At 44.5% G+C, this 21,426-nt stretch overlaps 12 non-coding genes and 1 pseudogene across 12 annotated transcripts; all 13 read left to right on the top strand.

Annotated features, from left to right (window-relative positions):
• The first annotated feature begins 668 nt into the window (after positions 1-668).
• Positions 669-859, top strand: LOC141209625 (U2 spliceosomal RNA). The gene has a single exon (XR_012279818.1). It is a non-coding gene; the product is annotated as a U2 spliceosomal RNA (small nuclear RNA).
• Positions 860-1,979: 1,120 nt separating this feature from the next.
• LOC141209623 (U2 spliceosomal RNA) lies at positions 1,980-2,170 on the top strand. Its single transcript, XR_012279816.1, has one exon. It is a non-coding gene; the product is annotated as a U2 spliceosomal RNA (small nuclear RNA).
• A 1,120-nt stretch (positions 2,171-3,290) lies between these two features.
• On the top strand, positions 3,291-3,481 carry LOC141209622 (U2 spliceosomal RNA). The gene has a single exon (XR_012279815.1). It is a non-coding gene; the product is annotated as a U2 spliceosomal RNA (small nuclear RNA).
• Positions 3,482-4,601: 1,120 nt separating this feature from the next.
• Positions 4,602-4,792, top strand: LOC141209621 (U2 spliceosomal RNA). The gene has a single exon (XR_012279814.1). It is a non-coding gene; the product is annotated as a U2 spliceosomal RNA (small nuclear RNA).
• A 1,121-nt stretch (positions 4,793-5,913) lies between these two features.
• Positions 5,914-6,104, top strand: LOC141209620 (U2 spliceosomal RNA). Its single transcript, XR_012279813.1, has one exon. It is a non-coding gene; the product is annotated as a U2 spliceosomal RNA (small nuclear RNA).
• A 1,120-nt stretch (positions 6,105-7,224) lies between these two features.
• On the top strand, positions 7,225-7,415 carry LOC141209619 (U2 spliceosomal RNA). The gene has a single exon (XR_012279812.1). It is a non-coding gene; the product is annotated as a U2 spliceosomal RNA (small nuclear RNA).
• Positions 7,416-8,534: 1,119 nt separating this feature from the next.
• Positions 8,535-8,725, top strand: LOC141209618 (U2 spliceosomal RNA). The gene has a single exon (XR_012279811.1). It is a non-coding gene; the product is annotated as a U2 spliceosomal RNA (small nuclear RNA).
• A 1,121-nt stretch (positions 8,726-9,846) lies between these two features.
• LOC141209617 (U2 spliceosomal RNA) lies at positions 9,847-10,037 on the top strand. Its single transcript, XR_012279810.1, has one exon. It is a non-coding gene; the product is annotated as a U2 spliceosomal RNA (small nuclear RNA).
• A 1,119-nt stretch (positions 10,038-11,156) lies between these two features.
• Positions 11,157-11,272, top strand: LOC141210778 (U2 spliceosomal RNA; annotated as a pseudogene).
• A 524-nt stretch (positions 11,273-11,796) lies between these two features.
• Positions 11,797-11,978, top strand: LOC141210584 (U2 spliceosomal RNA). The gene has a single exon (XR_012280740.1). It is a non-coding gene; the product is annotated as a U2 spliceosomal RNA (small nuclear RNA).
• Positions 11,979-13,099: 1,121 nt separating this feature from the next.
• LOC141209616 (U2 spliceosomal RNA) lies at positions 13,100-13,290 on the top strand. The gene has a single exon (XR_012279809.1). It is a non-coding gene; the product is annotated as a U2 spliceosomal RNA (small nuclear RNA).
• Positions 13,291-14,410: 1,120 nt separating this feature from the next.
• Positions 14,411-14,601, top strand: LOC141209615 (U2 spliceosomal RNA). The gene has a single exon (XR_012279808.1). It is a non-coding gene; the product is annotated as a U2 spliceosomal RNA (small nuclear RNA).
• A 1,121-nt stretch (positions 14,602-15,722) lies between these two features.
• LOC141209614 (U2 spliceosomal RNA) lies at positions 15,723-15,913 on the top strand. Its single transcript, XR_012279807.1, has one exon. It is a non-coding gene; the product is annotated as a U2 spliceosomal RNA (small nuclear RNA).
• Positions 15,914-21,426: the final 5,513 nt, after the last annotated feature.

Genomic DNA, 21,426 nt, shown 5'->3' with positions numbered 1-21,426 from the left:
TTAAAATTTCTTTTTTGGTTTGCTACAATGCCTTTTCTGAAACGTTGTCTCCCTCTGCTGGAACACTGACTTCTTTCATTTAATGCCTGCAGAATATAAAAGAGAAACCAACCCAAAAAGTTTGGTTGATTAGTCTGTGGCATTCTTTTAAACTGTTGCTTATGGCGGTCTCTGTGAGCTTCTCAGTGACATTCAGCCATCCAGGTATCCCGCCTGCAGTAGACGGAATGTGGCAATGGAACGCTGGCTGCGCGTGTCATAATAGGCTCTGAGCCTTTATATACCTGCGCACAGCAGCAGCCACCTTCAGTCTGCTGCTGGACAGCCAGCAGCAGCAGCAGCAGGAGAGGTAATTAATCAGCAACCCTCCTGCTAAGGGTAGACAGCTGCTCGTTCCACCCCCCCCCCGCCTTAATTGGTTCTCCTCCCTTCCAACGGTGTTGAGGCGGGTGGGAACAGCCGGGGGTTGAGGGTACTGTGCTAAAAGAGGTGGAGTTATGCAGATCTAAAATGCGTGGATTGCAGCAGCAGCAAGCCGAAAAGTGCAGGCATGTGAGGGATCTAGAGGTTGACAGCATGTCTTCTTAACGGGAGTCCAGGTGGCCATCTCCACAAATGGACTTTTCAGAATCCTTGGGTGGCACCGTAGTCGGAAACCAATTCTGGTTATCGCTTCTCGGCCTTTTGGCTAAGATCAAGTGTAGTATCTGTTCTTATCAGTTTAATATCTGATACGTCCCCTATCTGGGGACCATATATTAAATGGATTTTTAGAACAGGGAGATGGAAAAAGAGCTTGCTCTGTCCACTCCACGCATTGACCTGGTATTGCAGTATCTCCAGGACCGGTGCACCCCTTCTTTAATGCAGTTTCTAAAATCAGAAAGAATTGAATTCAATGCTTTTTGTTCATTTTGCTTGTTTGTCGGATTTTGGGATGGACTCTTTGGCTTTGCTTTTCTTCTCCTCATTGGATTTTTCATGTTAAAAGTTGCAGAAGCCAGATGACAAGCTCATTTTGGTTCAACTTCAGCAACTGTGCATTGCATTGCCATGTAATGTAATGTAATGCAATGCTATCTATCTAGCTCTCCCTCTATACTTCCTTTTGGATAAACAGACATATTAGGCAAGCATTTTGGAGCTTTCACCTAAATAACTACAGGTGGTGAGATAAGCTGCACAATATAATTGACCTTTCAGTAAATTGTTGCACACACACCATCTATTTAGCAAATGCCCTTGTTATCAACAGCAGCCTTTTAAACTCACCTGAGCTAACAGGTATGTGAGCTGGTTACTCTGCTGCGCTTAAAATTTCTTTTTTGGTTTGCTACAATGCCTTTTCTGAAACGTTGTCTCCCTCTGCTGGAACACTGACTTCTTTCATTTAATGCCTGCAGACTATAAAAGAGAAACCAACCCAAAAAGTTTGGTTGATTAGTCTGTGGCATTCTTTTAAACTGTTGCTTATGGCGGTCTCTGTGAGCTTCTCAGTGACATTCAGCCATCCAGGTATCCCGCCTGCAGTAGACGGAATGTGGCAATGGAACGCTGGCTGCGCGTGTCATAATAGGCTCTGAGCCTTTATATACCTGCGCACAGCAGCAGCCACCTTCAGTCTGCTGCTGGACAGCCAGCAGCAGCAGCAGCAGGAGAGGTAATTAATCAGCAACCCTCCTGCTAAGGGTAGACAGCTGCTCGTTCCACCCCCCCCCCGCCTTAATTGGTTCTCCTCCCTTCCAACGGTGTTGAGGCGGGTGGGAACAGCCGGGGGTTGAGGGTACTGTGCTAAAAGAGGTGGAGTTATGCAGATCTAAAATGCGTGGATTGCAGCAGCAGCAAGCCGAAAAGTGCAGGCATGTGAGGGATCTAGAGGTTGACAGCATGTCTTCTTAACGGGAGTCCAGGTGGCCATCTCCACAAATGGACTTTTCAGAATCCTTGGGTGGCACCGTAGTCGGAAACCAATTCTGGTTATCGCTTCTCGGCCTTTTGGCTAAGATCAAGTGTAGTATCTGTTCTTATCAGTTTAATATCTGATACGTCCCCTATCTGGGGACCATATATTAAATGGATTTTTAGAACAGGGAGATGGAAAAAGAGCTTGCTCTGTCCACTCCACGCATTGACCTGGTATTGCAGTATCTCCAGGACCGGTGCACCCCTTCTTTAATGCAGTTTCTAAAATCAGAAAGAATTGAATTCAATGCTTTTTGTTCATTTTGCTTGTTTGTCGGATTTTGGGATGGACTCTTTGGCTTTGCTTTTCTTCTCCTCATTGGATTTTTCATGTTAAAAGTTGCAGAAGCCAGATGACAAGCTCATTTTGGTTCAACTTCAGCAACTGTGCATTGCATTGCCATGTAATGTAATGTAATGCAATGCTATCTATCTAGCTCTCCCTCTATACTTCCTTTTGGATAAACAGACATATTAGGCAAGCATTTTGGAGCTTTCACCTAAATAACTACAGGTGGTGAGATAAGCTGCACAATATAATTGACCTTTCAGTAAATTGTTGCACACACACCATCTATTTAGCAAATGCCCTTGTTATCAACAGCAGCCTTTTAAACTCACCTGAGCTAACAGGTATGTGAGCTGGTTACTCTGCTGCGCTTAAAATTTCTTTTTTGGTTTGCTACAATGCCTTTTCTGAAACGTTGTCTCCCTCTGCTGGAACACTGACTTCTTTCATTTAATGCCTGCAGACTATAAAAGAGAAACCAACCCAAAAAGTTTGGTTGATTAGTCTGTGGCATTCTTTTAAACTGTTGCTTATGGCGGTCTCTGTGAGCTTCTCAGTGACATTCAGCCATCCAGGTATCCCGCCTGCAGTAGACGGAATGTGGCAATGGAACGCTGGCTGCGCGTGTCATAATAGGCTCTGAGCCTTTATATACCTGCGCACAGCAGCAGCCACCTTCAGTCTGCTGCTGGACAGCCAGCAGCAGCAGCAGCAGGAGAGGTAATTAATCAGCAACCCTCCTGCTAAGGGTAGACAGCTGCTCGTTCCACCCCCCCCCCGCCTTAATTGGTTCTCCTCCCTTCCAACGGTGTTGAGGCGGGTGGGAACAGCCGGGGGTTGAGGGTACTGTGCTAAAAGAGGTGGAGTTATGCAGCTCTAAAACGCGTGGATTGCAGCAGCAGCAAGCCGAAAAGTGCAGGCATGTGAGGGATCTAGAGGTTGACAGCATGTCTTCTTAACGGGAGTCCAGGTGGCCATCTCCACAAATGGACTTTTCAGAATCCTTGGGTGGCACCGTAGTCGGAAACCAATTCTGGTTATCGCTTCTCGGCCTTTTGGCTAAGATCAAGTGTAGTATCTGTTCTTATCAGTTTAATATCTGATACGTCCCCTATCTGGGGACCATATATTAAATGGATTTTTAGAACAGGGAGATGGAAAAAGAGCTTGCTCTGTCCACTCCACGCATTGACCTGGTATTGCAGTATCTCCAGGACCGGTGCACCCCTTCTTTAATGCAGTTTCTAAAATCAGAAAGAATTGAATTCAATGCTTTTTGTTCATTTTGCTTGTTTGTCGGATTTTGGGATGGACTCTTTGGCTTTGCTTTTCTTCTCCTCATTGGATTTTTCATGTTAAAAGTTGCAGAAGCCAGATGACAAGCTCATTTTGGTTCAACTTCAGCAACTGTGCATTGCATTGCCATGTAATGTAATGTAATGCAATGCTATCTATCTAGCTCTCCCTCTATACTTCCTTTTGGATAAACAGACATATTAGGCAAGCATTTTGGAGCTTTCACCTAAATAACTACAGGTGGTGAGATAAGCTGCACAATATAATTGACCTTTCAGTAAATTGTTGCACACACACCATCTATTTAGCAAATGCCCTTGTTATCAACAGCAGCCTTTTAAACTCACCTGAGCTAACAGGTATGTGAGCTGGTTACTCTGCTGCGCTTAAAATTTCTTTTTTGGTTTGCTACAATGCCTTTTCTGAAACGTTGTCTCCCTCTGCTGGAACACTGACTTCTTTCATTTAATGCCTGCAGACTATAAAAGAGAAACCAACCCAAAAAGTTTGGTTGATTAGTCTGTGGCATTCTTTTAAACTGTTGCTTATGGCGGTCTCTGTGAGCTTCTCAGTGACATTCAGCCATCCAGGTATCCCGCCTGCAGTAGACGGAATGTGGCAATGGAACGCTGGCTGCGCGTGTCATAATAGGCTCTGAGCCTTTATATACCTGCGCACAGCAGCAGCCACCTTCAGTCTGCTGCTGGACAGCCAGCAGCAGCAGCAGCAGGAGAGGTAATTAATCAGCAACCCTCCTGCTAAGGGTAGACAGCTGCTCGTTCCACCCCCCCCCCGCCTTAATTGGTTCTCCTCCCTTCCAACGGTGTTGAGGCGGGTGGGAACAGCCGGGGGTTGAGGGTACTGTGCTAAAAGAGGTGGAGTTATGCAGATCTAAAATGCGTGGATTGCAGCAGCAGCAAGCCGAAAAGTGCAGGCATGTGAGGGATCTAGAGGTTGACAGCATGTCTTCTTAACGGGAGTCCAGGTGGCCATCTCCACAAATGGACTTTTCAGAATCCTTGGGTGGCACCGTAGTCGGAAACCAATTCTGGTTATCGCTTCTCGGCCTTTTGGCTAAGATCAAGTGTAGTATCTGTTCTTATCAGTTTAATATCTGATACGTCCCCTATCTGGGGACCATATATTAAATGGATTTTTAGAACAGGGAGATGGAAAAAGAGCTTGCTCTGTCCACTCCACGCATTGACCTGGTATTGCAGTATCTCCAGGACCGGTGCACCCCTTCTTTAATGCAGTTTCTAAAATCAGAAAGAATTGAATTCAATGCTTTTTGTTCATTTTGCTTGTTTGTCGGATTTTGGGATGGACTCTTTGGCTTTGCTTTTCTTCTCCTCATTGGATTTTTCATGTTAAAAGTTGCAGAAGCCAGATGACAAGCTCATTTTGGTTCAACTTCAGCAACTGTGCATTGCATTGCCATGTAATGTAATGTAATGCAATGCTATCTATCTAGCTCTCCCTCTATACTTCCTTTTGGATAAACAGACATATTAGGCAAGCATTTTGGAGCTTTCACCTAAATAACTACAGGTGGTGAGATAAGCTGCACAATATAATTGACCTTTCAGTAAATTGTTGCACACACACCATCTATTTAGCAAATGCCCTTGTTATCAACAGCAGCCTTTTAAACTCACCTGAGCTAACAGGTATGTGAGCTGGTTACTCTGCTGCGCTTAAAATTTCTTTTTTGGTTTGCTACAATGCCTTTTCTGAAACGTTGTCTCCCTCTGCTGGAACACTGACTTCTTTCATTTAATGCCTGCAGACTATAAAAGAGAAACCAACCCAAAAAGTTTGGTTGATTAGTCTGTGGCATTCTTTTAAACTGTTGCTTATGGCGGTCTCTGTGAGCTTCTCAGTGACATTCAGCCATCCAGGTATCCCGCCTGCAGTAGACGGAATGTGGCAATGGAACGCTGGCTGCGCGTGTCATAATAGGCTCTGAGCCTTTATATACCTGCGCACAGCAGCAGCCACCTTCAGTCTGCTGCTGGACAGCCAGCAGCAGCAGCAGCAGGAGAGGTAATTAATCAGCAACCCTCCTGCTAAGGGTAGACAGCTGCTCGTTCCACCCCCCCCCCCGCCTTAATTGGTTCTCCTCCCTTCCAACGGTGTTGAGGCGGGTGGGAACAGCCGGGGGTTGAGGGTACTGTGCTAAAAGAGGTGGAGTTATGCAGATCTAAAACGCGTGGATTGCAGCAGCAGCAAGCCGAAAAGTGCAGGCATGTGAGGGATCTAGAGGTTGACAGCATGTCTTCTTAACGGGAGTCCAGGTGGCCATCTCCACAAATGGACTTTTCAGAATCCTTGGGTGGCACCGTAGTCGGAAACCAATTCTGGTTATCGCTTCTCGGCCTTTTGGCTAAGATCAAGTGTAGTATCTGTTCTTATCAGTTTAATATCTGATACGTCCCCTATCTGGGGACCATATATTAAATGGATTTTTAGAACAGGGAGATGGAAAAAGAGCTTGCTCTGTCCACTCCACGCATTGACCTGGTATTGCAGTATCTCCAGGACCGGTGCACCCCTTCTTTAATGCAGTTTCTAAAATCAGAAAGAATTGAATTCAATGCTTTTTGTTCATTTTGCTTGTTTGTCGGATTTTGGGATGGACTCTTTGGCTTTGCTTTTCTTCTCCTCATTGGATTTTTCATGTTAAAAGTTGCAGAAGCCAGATGACAAGCTCATTTTGGTTCAACTTCAGCAACTGTGCATTGCATTGCCATGTAATGTAATGTAATGCAATGCTATCTATCTAGCTCTCCCTCTATACTTCCTTTTGGATAAACAGACATATTAGGCAAGCATTTTGGAGCTTTCACCTAAATAACTACAGGTGGTGAGATAAGCTGCACAATATAATTGACCTTTCAGTAAATTGTTGCACACACACCATCTATTTAGCAAATGCCCTTGTTATCAACAGCAGCCTTTTAAACTCACCTGAGCTAACAGGTATGTGAGCTGGTTACTCTGCTGCGCTTAAAATTTCTTTTTTGGTTTGCTACAATGCCTTTTCTGAAACGTTGTCTCCCTCTGCTGGAACACTGACTTCTTTCATTTAATGCCTGCAGACTATAAAAGAGAAACCAACCCAAAAAGTTTGGTTGATTAGTCTGTGGCATTCTTTTAAACTGTTGCTTATGGCGGTCTCTGTGAGCTTCTCAGTGACATTCAGCCATCCAGGTATCCCGCCTGCAGTAGACGGAATGTGGCAATGGAACGCTGGCTGCGCGTGTCATAATAGGCTCTGAGCCTTTATATACCTGCGCACAGCAGCAGCCACCTTCAGTCTGCTGCTGGACAGCCAGCAGCAGCAGCAGCAGGAGAGGTAATTAATCAGCAACCCTCCTGCTAAGGGTAGACAGCTGCTCGTTCCACCCCCCCCCCGCCTTAATTGGTTCTCCTCCCTTCCAACGGTGTTGAGGCGGGTGGGAACAGCCGGGGGTTGAGGGTACTGTGCTAAAAGAGGTGGAGTTATGCAGATCTAAAACGCGTGGATTGCAGCAGCAGCAAGCCGAAAAGTGCAGGCATGTGAGGGATCTAGAGGTTGACAGCATGTCTTCTTAACGGGAGTCCAGGTGGCCATCTCCACAAATGGACTTTTCAGAATCCTTGGGTGGCACCGTAGTCGGAAACCAATTCTGGTTATCGCTTCTCGGCCTTTTGGCTAAGATCAAGTGTAGTATCTGTTCTTATCAGTTTAATATCTGATACGTCCCCTATCTGGGGACCATATATTAAATGGATTTTTAGAACAGGGAGATGGAAAAAGAGCTTGCTCTGTCCACTCCACGCATTGACCTGGTATTGCAGTATCTCCAGGACCGGTGCACCCCTTCTTTAATGCAGTTTCTAAAATCAGAAAGAATTGAATTCAATGCTTTTTGTTCATTTTGCTTGTTTGTCGGATTTTGGGATGGACTCTTTGGCTTTGCTTTTCTTCTCCTCATTGGATTTTTCATGTTAAAAGTTGCAGAAGCCAGATGACAAGCTCATTTTGGTTCAACTTCAGCAACTGTGCATTGCATTGCCATGTAATGTAATGTAATGCAATGCTATCTATCTAGCTCTCCCTCTATACTTCCTTTTGGATAAACAGACATATTAGGCAAGCATTTTGGAGCTTTCACCTAAATAACTACAGGTGGTGAGATAAGCTGCACAATATAATTGACCTTTCAGTATATTGTTGCACACACACCATCTATTTAGCAAATGCCCTTGTTATCAACAGCAGCCTTTTAAACTCACCTGAGCTAACAGGTATGTGAGCTGGTTACTCTGCTGCGCTTAAAATTTCTTTTTTGGTTTGCTACAATGCCTTTTCTGAAACGTTGTCTCCCTCTGCTGGAACACTGACTTCTTCATTTAATGCCTGCAGAATATAAAAGAGAAACCAACCCAAAAAGTTTGGTTGATTAGTCTGTGGCATTCTTTTAAACTGTTGCTTATGGCGGTCTCTGTGAGCTTCTCAGTGACATTCAGCCATCCAGGTATCCCGCCTGCAGTAGACGGAATGTGGCAATGGAACGCTGGCTGCGCGTGTCATAATAGGCTCTGAGCCTTTATATACCTGCGCACAGCAGCAGCCACCTTCAGTCTGCTGCTGGACAGCCAGCAGCAGCAGCAGCAGGAGAGGTAATTAATCAGCAACCCTCCTGCTAAGGGTAGACAGCTGCTCGTTCCACCCCCCCCCCGCCTTAATTGGTTCTCCTCCCTTCCAACGGTGTTGAGGCGGGTGGGAACAGCCGGGGGTTGAGGGTACTGTGCTAAAAGAGGTGGAGTTATGCAGATCTAAAACGCGTGGATTGCAGCAGCAGCAAGCCGAAAAGTGCAGGCATGTGAGGGATCTAGAGGTTGACAGCATGTCTTCTTAACGGGAGTCCAGGTGGCCATCTCCACAAATGGACTTTTCAGAATCCTTGGGTGGCACCGTAGTCGGAAACCAATTCTGGTTATCGCTTCTCGGCCTTTTGGCTAAGATCAAGTGTAGTATCTGTTCTTATCAGTTTAATATCTGATACGTCCCCTATCTGGGGACCATATATTAAATGGATTTTTAGAACAGGGAGATGGAAAAAGAGCTTGCTCTGTCCACTCCACGCATTGACCTGGTATTGCAGTATCTCCAGGACCGGTGCACCCCTTCTTTAATGCAGTTTCTAAAATCAGAAAGAATTGAATTCAATGCTTTTTGTTCATTTTGCTTGTTTGTCGGATTTTGGGATGGACTCTTTGGCTTTGCTTTTCTTCTCCTCATTGGATTTTTCATGTTAAAAGTTGCAGAAGCCAGATGACAAGCTCATTTTGGTTCAACTTCAGCAACTGTGCATTGCATTGTCATGTAATGTAATGTAATGCAATGCTATCTATCTAGCTCTCCCTCTATACTTCCTTTTGGATAAACAGACATATTAGGCAAGCATTTTGGAGCTTTCACCTAAATAACTACAGGTGGTGAGATAAGCTGCACAATATAATTGACCTTTCAGTATATTGTTGCACACACACCATCTATTTAGCAAATGCCCTTGTTATCAACAGCAGCCTTTTAAACTCACCTGAGCTAACAGGTATGTGAGCTGGTTACTCTGCTGCGCTTAAAATTTCTTTTTTGGTTTGCTACAATGCCTTTTCTGAAACGTTGTCTCCCTCTGCTGGAACACTGACTTCTTTCATTTAATGCCTGCAGAATATAAAAGAGAAACCAACCCAAAAAGTTTGGTTGATTAGTCTGTGGCATTCTTTTAAACTGTTGCTTATGGCGGTCTCTGTGAGCTTCTCAGTGACATTCAGCCATCCAGGTATCCCGCCTGCAGTAGACGGAATGTGGCAATGGAACGCTGGCTGCGCGTGTCATAATAGGCTCTGAGCCTTTATATACCTGCGCACAGCAGCAGCCACCTTCAGTCTGCTGCTGGACAGCCAGCAGCAGCAGCAGCAGGAGAGGTAATTAATCAGCAACCCTCCTGCTAAGGGTAGACAGCTGCTCGTTCCACCCCCCCCCCCGCCTTAATTGGTTCTCCTCCCTTCCAACGGTGTTGAGGCGGGTGGGAACAGCCGGGGGTTGAGGGTACTGTGCTAAAAGAGGTGGAGTTATGCAGATCTAAAACGCGTGGATTGCAGCAGCAGCAAGCCGAAAAGTGCAGGCATGTGAGGGATCTAGAGGTTGACAGCATGTCTTCTTAACGGGAGTCCAGGTGGCCATCTCCACAAATGGACTTTTCAGAATCCTTGGGTGGCACCGTAGTCGGAAACCAATTCTGGTTATCGCTTCTCGGCCTTTTGGCTAAGATCAAGTGTAGTATCTGTTCTTATCAGTTTAATATCTGATACGTCCCCTATCTGGGGACCATATATTAAATGGATTTTTAGAACAGGGAGATGGAAAAAGAGCTTGCTCTGTCCACTCCACGCATTGACCTGGTATTGCAGTATCTCCAGGACCGGTGCACCCCTTCTTTAATGCAGTTTCTAAAATCAGAAAGAATTGAATTCAATGCTTTTTGTTCATTTTGCTTGTTTGTCGGATTTTGGGATGGACTCTTTGGCTTTGCTTTTCTTCTCCTCATTGGATTTTTCATGTTAAAAGTTGCAGAAGCCAGATGACAAGCTCATTTTGGTTCAACTTCAGCAACTGTGCATTGCATTGCCATGTAATGTAATGTAATGCAATGCTATCTATCTAGCTCTCCCTCTATACTTCCTTTTGGATAAACAGACATATTAGGCAAGCATTTTGGAGCTTTCACCTAAATAACTACAGGTGGTGAGATAAGCTGCACAATATAATTGACCTTTCAGTATATTGTTGCACACACACCATCTATTTAGCAAATGCCCTTGTTATCAACAGCAGCCTTTTAAACTCACCTGATCTAACAGGTATGTGAGCTGGTTACTCTGCTGCGCTTAAAATTTCTTTTTTGGTTTGCTACAATGCCTTTTCTGAAACGTTGTCTCCCTCTGCTGGAACACTGACTTCTTTCATTTAATGCCTGCAGACTATAAAAGAGAAACCAACCCAAAAAGTTTGGTTGATTAGTCTGTGGCATTCTTTTAAACTGTTGCTTATGGCGGTCTCTGTGAGCTTCTCAGTGACATTCAGCCATCCAGGTATCCCGCCTGCAGTAGACGGAATGTGGCAATGGAACGCTGGCTGCGCGTGTCATAATAGGCTCTGAGCCTTTATATACCTGCGCACAGCAGCAGCCACCTTCAGTCTGCTGCTGGACAGCCAGCAGCAGCAGCAGCAGGAGAGGTAATTAATCAGCAACCCTCCTGCTAAGGGTAGACAGCTGCTCGTTCCACCCCCCCCCGCCTTAATTGGTTCTCCTCCCTTCCAACGGTGTTGAGGCGGGTGGGAACAGCCGGGGGTTGAGGGTACTGTGCTAAAAGAGGTGGAGTTATGCAGATCTAAAACGCGTGGATTGCAGCAGCAGCAAGCCGAAAAGTGCAGGCATGTGAGGGATCTAGAGGTTGACAGCATGTCTTCTTAACGGGAGTCCAGGTGGCCATCTCCACAAATGGACTTTTCAGAATCCTTGGGTGGCACCGTAGTCGGAAACCAATTCTGGTTATCGCTTCTCGGCCTTTTGGCTAAGATCAAGTGTAGTATCTTTTGAAAAGGCAGTTTTGTCCTTGGGCTGCCCTAGTAAATTGATGCATATTACTCACTGGTTTGGTGCACTTGTTAGTACGCCAGGTGGCTCATAGAGTCATCTGATGGAAAACATGGCCCTCCAGGATCGAAGTCACTAGGCTGGGTAAGTGTGAGGGCTTTGGAGCAATGTGCCCCAGGAGTAGGCGCCCTGGTGGGAGTCCAAGCTTACTGGGACTGGGAACCCCAGAAAGACTTGGCTTCGTTGCACGCCGCACCTTTGCCAATCATACTTTCTGAGCAACCCCCCCTATTCCTGGCCTCCGGGCTAGGAAGGGGAATTTTTATAAACCCGGTCGGAGGTCCGGTCAGCTTTGGGCTGAGAAACCAACACAGGCTCCAGCTCCACTAGGGTGGCAGCCTAGATGGAAGCTGGGAGCACGAAAACGGCTCTTCTCCGGCTTCGGCTAGGGAGAGCATCGGAGATCCCTGACCCTCGCTGTGGCCTTCTGGCTCGGAGGGATGGGGATGGTTTATTGGGGACCCTCTCCTCCGGGAAGGGTCCACATGAATCCTCGCCTCGTGCGCTGTTTTGGTGTGACTTCGGTCACATTTTTCAGTGCCTTGGATGCAGCTTCAACCAAAAAATCTGTTCTTATCAGTTTAATATCTGATACGTCCCCTATCTGGGGACCATATATTAAATGGATTTTTAGAACAGGGAGATGGAAAAAGAGCTTGCTCTGTCCACTCCACGTATTGACCTGGTATTGCAGTATCTCCAGGACCGGTGCACCCCTTCTTTAATGCAGTTTCTAAAATCAGAAAGAATTGAATTCAATGCTTTTTGTTCATTTTGCTTGTTTGTCGGATTTTGGGATGGACTCTTTGGCTTTGCTTTTCTTCTCCTCATTGGATTTTTCATGTTAAAAGTTGCATAAGCCAGATGACAAGCTCATTTTGGTTCAACTTCAGCAACTGTGCATTGCATTGCCATGTAATGTAATGTAATGCAATGCTATCTATCTAGCTCTCCCTCTATACTTCCTTTTGGATAAACAGACATATTAGGCAAGCATTTTGGAGCTTTCACCTAAATAACTACAGGTGGTGAGATAAGCTGCACAATATAATTGACCTTTCAGTATATTGTTGCACACACACCATCTATTTAGCAAATGCCCTTGTTATCAACAGCAGCCTTTTAAACTCACCTGAGCTAACAGGTATGTGAGCTGGTTACTCTGCTGCGCTTAAAATTTCTTTTTTGGTTTGCTACAATGCCTTTTCTGAAACGTTGTCTCCCTCTGCTGGAACACTGACTTCTTTCATTTAATGCCTGCAGACTATAAAAGAGAAACCAACCCAAAAAGTTTGGTTGATTAGTCTGTGGCATTCTTTTAAACTGTTGCTTATGGCGGTCTCTGTGAGCTTCTCAGTGACATTCAGCCATCCAGGTATCCCGCCTGCAGTAGACGCAATGTGGCAATGGAACGCTGGCTGCGCGTGTCATAATAGGCTCTGAGCCTTTATATACCTGCGCACAGCAGCAGCCACCTTCAGTCTGCTGCTGGACAGCCAGCAGCAGCAGCAGCAGGAGAGGTAATTAATCAGCAACCCTCCTGCTAAGGGTAGACAGCTGCTCGTTCCACCCCCCCCCCCGCCTTAATTGGTTCTCCTCCCTTCCAACGGTGTTGAGGCGGGTGGGAACAGCCGGGGGTTGAGGGTACTGTGGTAAAAGAGGTGGAGTTATGCAGATCTAAAACGCGTGGTTTGCAGCAGCAGCAAGCCGAAAAGTGCAGGCATGTGAGGGATCTAGAGGTTGACAGCATGTCTTCTTAACGGGAGTCCAGGTGGCCATCTCCACAAATGGACTTTTCAGAATCCTTGGGTGGCACCGTAGTCGGAAACCAATTATGGTTATCGCTTCTCGGCCTTTTGGCTAAGATCAAGTGTAGTATCTGTTCTTATCAGTTTAATATCTGATACGTCCCCTATCTGGGGACCATATATTAAATGGATTTTTAGAACAGGGAGATGGAAAAAGAGCTTGCTCTGTCCACTCCACGCATTGACCTGGTATTGCAGTATCTCCAGGACCGGTGCACCCCTTCTTTAATGCAGTTTCTAAAATCAGAAAGAATTGAATTCAATGCTTTTTGTTCATTTTGCTTGTTTGTCGGATTTTGGGATGGACTCTTTGGCTTTGCTTTTCTTCTCCTCATTGGATTTTTCATGTTAAAAGTTGCAGAAGCCAGATGACAAGCTCATTTTGGTTCAACTTCAGCAACTGTGCATTGCATTGCCATGTAATGTAATGTAATGCAATGCTATCTATCTAGCTCTCCCTCTATACTTCCTTTTGGATAAACAGACATATTAGGCAAGCATTTTGGAGCTTTCACCTAAATAACTACAGGTTGTGAGATAAGCTGCACAATATAATTGACCTTTCAGTATATTGTTGCACACACACCATCTATTTAGCAAATGCCCTTGTTATCAACAGCAGCCTTTTAAACTCACCTGAGCTAACAGGTATGTGAGCTGGTTACTCTGCTGCGCTTAAAATTTCTTTTTTGGTTTTCTACAATGCCTTTTCTGAAACGTTGTCTCCCTCTGCTGGAACACTGACTTCTTTCATTTAATGCCTGCAGACTATAAAAGAGAAACCAACCCAAAAAGTTTGGTTGATTAGTCTGTGGCATTCTTTTAAACTGTTGCTTATGGCGGTCTCTGTGAGCTTCTCAGTGACATTCAGCCATCCAGGTATCCCGCCTGCAGTAGACGAAATGTGGCAATGGAACGCTGGCTGCGCGTGTCATAATACGCTCTGAGCCTTTATATACCTGCGCACAGCAGCAGCCACCTTCAGTCTGCTGCTGGACAGCCAGCAGCAGCAGCAGCAGGAGAGGTAATTAATCAGCAACCCTCCTGCTAAGGGTAGACAGCTGCTCGTTCCACCCCCCCCCCGCCTTAATTGGTTCTCCTCCCTTCCAACGGTGTTGAGGCGGGTGGGAACAGCCGGGGGTTGAGGGTACTGTGCTAAAAGAGGTGGAGTTATGCAGATCTAAAACGCGTGGATTGCAGCAGCAGCAAGCCGAAAAGTGCAGGCATGTGAGGGATCTAGAGGTTGACAGCATGTCTTCTTAACGGGAGTCCAGGTGGCCATCTCCACAAATGGACTTTTCAGAATCCTTGGGTGGCACCGTAGTCGGAAACCAATTCTGGTTATCGCTTCTCGGCCTTTTGGCTAAGATCAAGTGTAGTATCTGTTCTTATCAGTTTAATATCTGATACGTCCCCTATCTGGGGACCATATATTAAATGGATTTTTAGAACAGGGAGATGGAAAAAGAGCTTGCTCTGTCCACTCCACGCATTGACCTGGTATTGCAGTATCTCCAGGACCGGTGCACCCCTTCTTTAATGCAGTTTCTAAAATCAGAAAGAATTGAATTCAATGCTTTTTGTTCATTTTGCTTGTTTGTCGGATTTTGGGATGGACTCTTTGGCTTTGCTTTTCTTCTCCTCATTGGATTTTTCATGTTAAAAGTTGCATAAGCCAGATGACAAGCTCATTTTGGTTCAACTTCAGCAACTGTGCATTGCATTGCCATGTAATGTAATGTAATGCAATGCTATCTATCTAGCTCTCCCTCTATACTTCCTTTTGGATAAACAGACATATTAGGCAAGCATTTTGGAGCTTTCACCTAAATAACTACAGGTGGTGAGATAAGCTGCACAATATAATTGACCTTTCAGTATATTGTTGCACACACACCATCTATTTAGCAAATGCCCTTGTTATCAACAGCAGCCTTTTAAACTCACCTGAGCTAACAGGTATGTGAGCTGGTTACTCTGCTGCGCTTAAAATTTCTTTTTTGGTTTGCTACAATGCCTTTTCTGAAACGTTGTCTCCCTCTGCTGGAACACTGACTTCTTTCATTTAATGCCTGCAGACTATAAAAGAGAAACCAACCCAAAAAGTTTGGTTGATTAGTCTGTGGCATTCTTTTAAACTGTTGCTTATGGCGGTCTCTGTGAGCTTCTCAGTGACATTCAGCCATCCAGGTATCCCGCCTGCAGTAGACGCAATGTGGCAATGGAACGCTGGCTGCGCGTGTCATAATAGGCTCTGAGCCTTTATATACCTGCGCACAGCAGCAGCCACCTTCAGTCTGCTGCTGGACAGCCAGCAGCAGCAGCAGCAGGAGAGGTAATTAATCAGCAACCCTCCTGCTAAGGGTAGACAGCTGCTCGTTCCACCCCCCCCCCCGCCTTAATTGGTTCTCCTCCCTTCCAACGGTGTTGAGGCGGGTGGGAACAGCCGGGGGTTGAGGGTACTGTGCTAAAAGAGGTGGAGTTATGCAGATCTAAAACGCGTGGATTGCAGCAGCAGCAAGCCGAAAAGTGCAGGCATGTGAGGGATCTAGAGGTTGACAGCATGTCTTCTTAACGGGAGTCCAGGTGGCCATCTCCACAAATGGACTTTTCAGAATCCTTGGGTGGCACCGTAGTCGGAAACCAATTCTGGTTATCGCTTCTCGGCCTTTTGGCTAAGATCAAGTGTAGTATCTGTTCTTATCAGTTTAATATCTGATACGTCCCCTATCTGGGGACCATATATTAAATGGATTTTTAGAACAGGGAGATGGAAAAAGAGCTTGCTCTGTCCACTCCACGCATTGACCTGGTATTGCAGTATCTCCAGGACCGGTGCACCCCTTCTTTAATGCAGTTTCTAAAATCAGAAAGAATTGAATTCAATGCTTTTTGTTCATTTTGCTTGTTTGTCGGATTTTGGGATGGACTCTTTGGCTTTGCTTTTCTTCTCCTCATTGGATTTTTCATGTTAAAAGTTGCAGAAGCCAGATGACAAGCTCATTTTGGTTCAACTTCAGCAACTGTGCATTGCATTGCCATGTAATGTAATGTAATGCAATGCTATCTATCTAGCTCTCCCTCTATACTTCCTTTTGGATAAACAGACATATTAGGCAAGCATTTTGGAGCTTTCACCTAAATAACTACAGGTGGTGAGATAAGCTGCACAATATAATTGACCTTTCAGTATATTGTTGCACACACACCATCTATTTAGCAAATGCCCTTGTTATCAACAGCAGCCTTTTAAACTCACCTGAGCTAACAGGTATGTGAGCTGGTTACTCTGCTGCGCTTAAAATTTCTTTTTTGGTTTGCTACAATGCCTTTTCTGAAACGTTGTCTCCCTCTGCTGGAACACTGACTTCTTTCATTTAATGCCTGCAGACTATAAAAGAGAAACCAACCCAAAAAGTTTGGTTGATTAGTCTGTGGCATTCTTTTAAACTGTTGCTTATGGCGGTCTCTGTGAGCTTCTCAGTGACATTCAGCCATCCAGGTATCCCGCCTGCAGTAGACGGAATGTGGCAATGGAACGCTGGCTGCGCGTGTCATAATAGGCTCTGAGCCTTTATATACCTGCGCACAGCAGCAGCCACCTTCAGTCTGCTGCTGGACAGCCAGCAGCAGCAGCAGGAGAGGTAATTAATCAGCAACCCTCCTGCTAAGGGTAGACAGCTGCTCGTTCCACCCCCCCCCCCGCCTTAATTGGTTCTCCTCCCTTCCAACGGTGTTGAGGCGGGTGGGAACAGCCGGGGGTTGAGGGTACTGTGCTAAAAGAGGTGGAGTTATGCAGATCTAAAACGCGTGGATTGCAGCAGCAGCAAGCCGAAAAGTGCAGGCATGTGAGGGATCTAGAGGTTGACAGCATGTCTTCTTAACGGGAGTCCAGGTGGCCATCTCCACAAATGGACTTTTCAGAATCCTTGGGTGGCACCGTAGTCGGAAACCAATTCTGGTTATCGCTTCTCGGCCTTTTGGCTGAGACCACGTGCTTCACAGCAGGAGGTTTCAGTTGAAGGGCACTCAGGTACCCCTCTCCTTGGCCTGGCAGGATCGTCCACTTCGGTGGGCTTCACCTGCCTGCTGCTATTAGGGAGAGGGATTAGTCCTAGGGTAACGGGCAGCGATCCCCCAGCCTTTAGGTGCTTTATCTCAAAGCTCTGAAGGCGCAGATTGCAGGCGGTTGCAATTTGCATTTTGTTGCGCCATACCATGGAGGTTGACCCCAACCTCGTGCCTCTATATGCGAGGCTTAAGAACACCATAAGGGTCCGCTTTACGGCTGGTGGTTCCGATATGCGGAATCTGGGATATGTAGTCCAGGACGTGCTTGAGAAACTGCTCCACGTCAGAACCAACGAAATCCTTTCTATCCAGGATTATCCTCGACGTGGAGATTATGATGTAACCTTTACTGGCGAAGGTATTTTCAAAGATGTTTTGTCCAGAGTTAAGTCGGTAGAAAATAGCCCTGGTCTAAAAGGGATTCAGATCATCGAGCACGTCCTGGATGAGGTAAAGATGGTGGTTGTGAAAATCTTCTCACCCTTCATAACGGCACCAGAGGTTATTTCCTTTTTGTCAGTTTATTTTAAAAGTGTGAAATTGATTGGGAAAGTGTTGAATGAGTTTAACATCTGGACCTCAAAATGGAAGTTTTTAGTAAAATGTGAAAGAGACCCTAAATTCCCTGGAGGTGTGAGACTTCCTCCAGCTCGATTTAAAATAGGGCAAACTAATGGGGATATTTTTTTCTCAGGAATGCCACTTTTCTGTAGGTATTGTGGTCTCTATGGGCACTCTAAGGATAGTTGTGGTGCCACTTGTAGAAATTGTGCCAGTACTGAACATGACACAAAGGAGTGCCCAAATGAAAAAAAATGCTCTTTTTGTCGGACACCTGGTCATTTCTATTTTTCTTGCCCTCACAGGTTCAGAGAGGATGAACAAAAACAAAAGGAGAAGTCCAAGACATCCGGGAATGGACGGGCCAATCAGACCACCCCTCAGGAGGAGGAACAACAACCTGGAGCCTCGGGAGGTGATAAGGGCGCTTCGACTAGTAACAATCCCTCCGAGTCAATGACAGGTAACTCACAGGAGCCCAGGAGCTGGCTGAAAGACCATAAGGAGGCTAAAAGGAAGGCTGAGAAAGATCATAAAGGGGCGGTCGGTAAGGCCAAAAAAGAGCGCCAAAAGGCTGACACCGAGCCCAAAATTCCCACTGGATCTCACGAGAGCGAGGGCGGTACGTGGCATTTGGTGAGGTCTCATAATAAGAAAAAGAATGGTTCCGTGGAGGTGGCTAATAGGGAGGAGATGGATACATCCCCTCACGGTGGTGTAGACTCTGGAATCCCGAGGTCCCGGGGCTCTGCTGCCCCAGGTGGGGCCCCGAACCTGGCTGCCTCCGGGGACTCTGAGGCTCCGCCATGTGCGCAGCCTGCCCCTGTGTTGCGACCCTCTGCGAGTCAGCAGGGGAGTGCGGAGCCTCTCGGAGACCCACCTGACGATGACCTAAATGGTCAGCCTATGGACACCCAGTGTAACCTTTCTCTCAATATCCTTCCGAGCTACACCCCAGTAGCGTCGGGTCTTAATTTAAGTGAATGTTCCTTCTCCGATGATGAAGACTCTTTGATAACGGTGGATTCAGAAGAGGGCGTTGGTGAAAGTGCAAGTGGTCTGATCCGTCCATCGGATAGGTAAAGTCCAGTTTTTGTTTCTTCCTAACCATTTGTTATGATGGCTGACATTAGTGGTGTTTCCCTCAATGTGAGAGGCATAGGATCCAAGACCAGAAGAGCTACTGTTTTACATTTTTTAACCTGTTTTACAGCTTCTGTTTTCTTTTTACAAGAATGTCATATCCCTCATAAGATTTCTTACAAAAAATATAAGGAAGAGTGGAAACATGGTCCATCGGTCTGGTCTGGATCAAATGCAACCGGATCAGCCGGGGTAGCTATACTTTTTAAGGGAAATGTGTCTATTGATTTTATCCAAGATATTTTACCGGGTCGTATTCTTTTAGTTAAGGCTTTTATTGATGGGACAAGATGGCAGTTTTTAAATTTTTATGGGTCACCTGATAAAAATGAAAGGGCTGATATGCTGGAAATTATACCTTTATTTATTAACATTTCTGAACCTTTTATCCTGGCAGGTGATTTTAATTGTATTTTAAAAGGCGAAAGCCGACGCTCCGGTTCCGTGAGTAGAAATTATGACAAAACGTCTGGAATGTTAAGCAATATTATAAATGATTGTAAATTAACTGATGTGTATAAAGAATGTAACAAGGATAGCCCTATAGACGCTGGTTTCACCTGGAGCAATTCTACATGTAGCTCCAGGATAGATTTTGTTTTAGGTTCAGAAAAAATACTGCCAGTGAAATGTGAAGTTTTAACTAATATTCTCTCAGATCACAAGGTTTTATCTTTTAGAGTGAGGATTAATGGAAAGAAGAAATGTGGTAAGAAATCTTGGAAATTGAATGTGTCCCTTTTAAAAGATCCACAAATTTTATCGGATTTTATTGAGTTTTATGTAAACTGTAGAAAAAGGAAAAACCCCAATATTTCTTTTAGCTCCTGGTGGGATAGAATGAAAATAAGCATTAAAGATTTCTTTATAAAGAAAAGCATACAAAAAGCTAAAGAAAAGTTTGAGATCTATAATTTTCTTAATATCAGGTTACAGACATTGTACAAATTCAAAGACAATGGTCTGGATGTAGGTAATGATATATTGAGTCTTAAAGGAGAAATTTCAAAGTGGTTGGAACAAAAAGGAAAAGAACTGATTTTTCGTTCAAAGGTAAAACACGTAGAAGAGGATGAGACTTGTTCCAGGTATTTTTTTAAGAAAAACAAACAGGCGAAAACAATAATTGATAACATAGATGGAGATAATAATATCAACGTTATATTGGATAAGGTAAATGTCTATTTTAATGATCTTTTTAATGTAAAAACTGTAGACCATGATTTAATACACACTTTCCTGGGGGAGATCAAGTCCACCCTAGATGCTGATGCCCAAAGTTTTTTATCCCAACCTCTATGTGAGGAAGAGATTTTAGAAACCATGAAGAGTTTTAAAAATGGTAAAGTGCCCGGCCCTGATGGTATCCCCATAGAGTTTTATATAAGTTTTTATGATATTTTAAAAGATGATTTGTTTAATTTGTTTTCCGAAGTTTTTAATAATAAGGTTTTACTCAACTCATGGAAGAAAGGTGAGGTATCACTACTATACAAAAAAGGTGACAAAACGGATCTTAAAAACTGGATGCCGATAACTCTTTTAAATAGTGATTACAAAATTATGGCTAAGATCTGTGCAAATCGGTTGAAAAAGGTGATACATAAAGTAATTCATGCAAATCAGGTATGCGGGGTACCTGGGCGTAGTATCTGGGACAATTTAAACCTGGTGAAAGATTGTATTGAAGATGTAAAAACCAGAAAGACAAAGATGTCAATCCTAGCGGTGGATTTTGAGAAAGCTTTTGACCGCGTGTCTCATTTTTATCTTTTTAAAGTTTTAGAAAAAATGGGCATTCCGGGTGGGTTTTTATTGTCTCTTAAAGCTTTTTATAATGATTGTACGAGTAAGATTTTAGTTAATGGTTTTAAAACAAAAGAGGTAGTTTTAAAATCAGGGGTGAAGCAGGGTTGCCCTTTGTCCCCCCTGCTTTTTATATGTGCTATAGAACCCCTTTTATGTACAATACGCCGGGATAAGCAAATATGTGGAGTACCCTTACCCGGAGGGAACGGTCTACAAGTTAAAGTTGTAAGCTATATGGATGATGTAGCAGTGTTTGGATGTGATGTACCTTCAATACAAAAAACGATAAGCCAAATTCAGTCTTTTTGTACAGTTTCCGGTTTTAAAATTAATCTTACTAAATGTAATATTTTAAATGTCGGGGGGATGAGTTTACATGATGTACCAATTGCAGTTACAGATTCCATTACTATTTTAGGTGTTTCTTTTAATGAATCTAATAATGGTTTTAATAGCTGGGATGCGGCAGCACAGAAAATTAATCAGAAAATCTGCATGTGGAATATGAGAAAGCTGTCAATGGAAGGTAAAGTTCTGATTGTAAAAATGGTGATATTACCTATCCTGTTATATCTTAGTTTGGTGTTCCCCCCTCCTACAAATTTGTTGAAACGAATTACAAAAGTATGTTTTACCTTTTTTTGGGGCTCAAAAATGGAGAAACTCAAAAGAGAAATTGTGACAAAGCCAAAGGTTAAAGGTGGGAAAGATTTCCCTGTTTTAGATAAGTTTCTTTTAATACATTTTTTCTGTTTCTGTTTTAAAACCCTTTTTA

The sequence above is a fragment of the Phyllobates terribilis genome, unplaced genomic scaffold (assembly GCF_046119375.1).
Source record: "Phyllobates terribilis strain yellow unplaced genomic scaffold, ASM4611937v1 Scaffold_169__1_contigs__length_4117513, whole genome shotgun sequence".
NCBI lineage: Eukaryota > Metazoa > Chordata > Amphibia > Anura > Dendrobatidae > Phyllobates > Phyllobates terribilis.
This window is presented reverse-complemented; position numbering and strand designations above follow the sequence as displayed.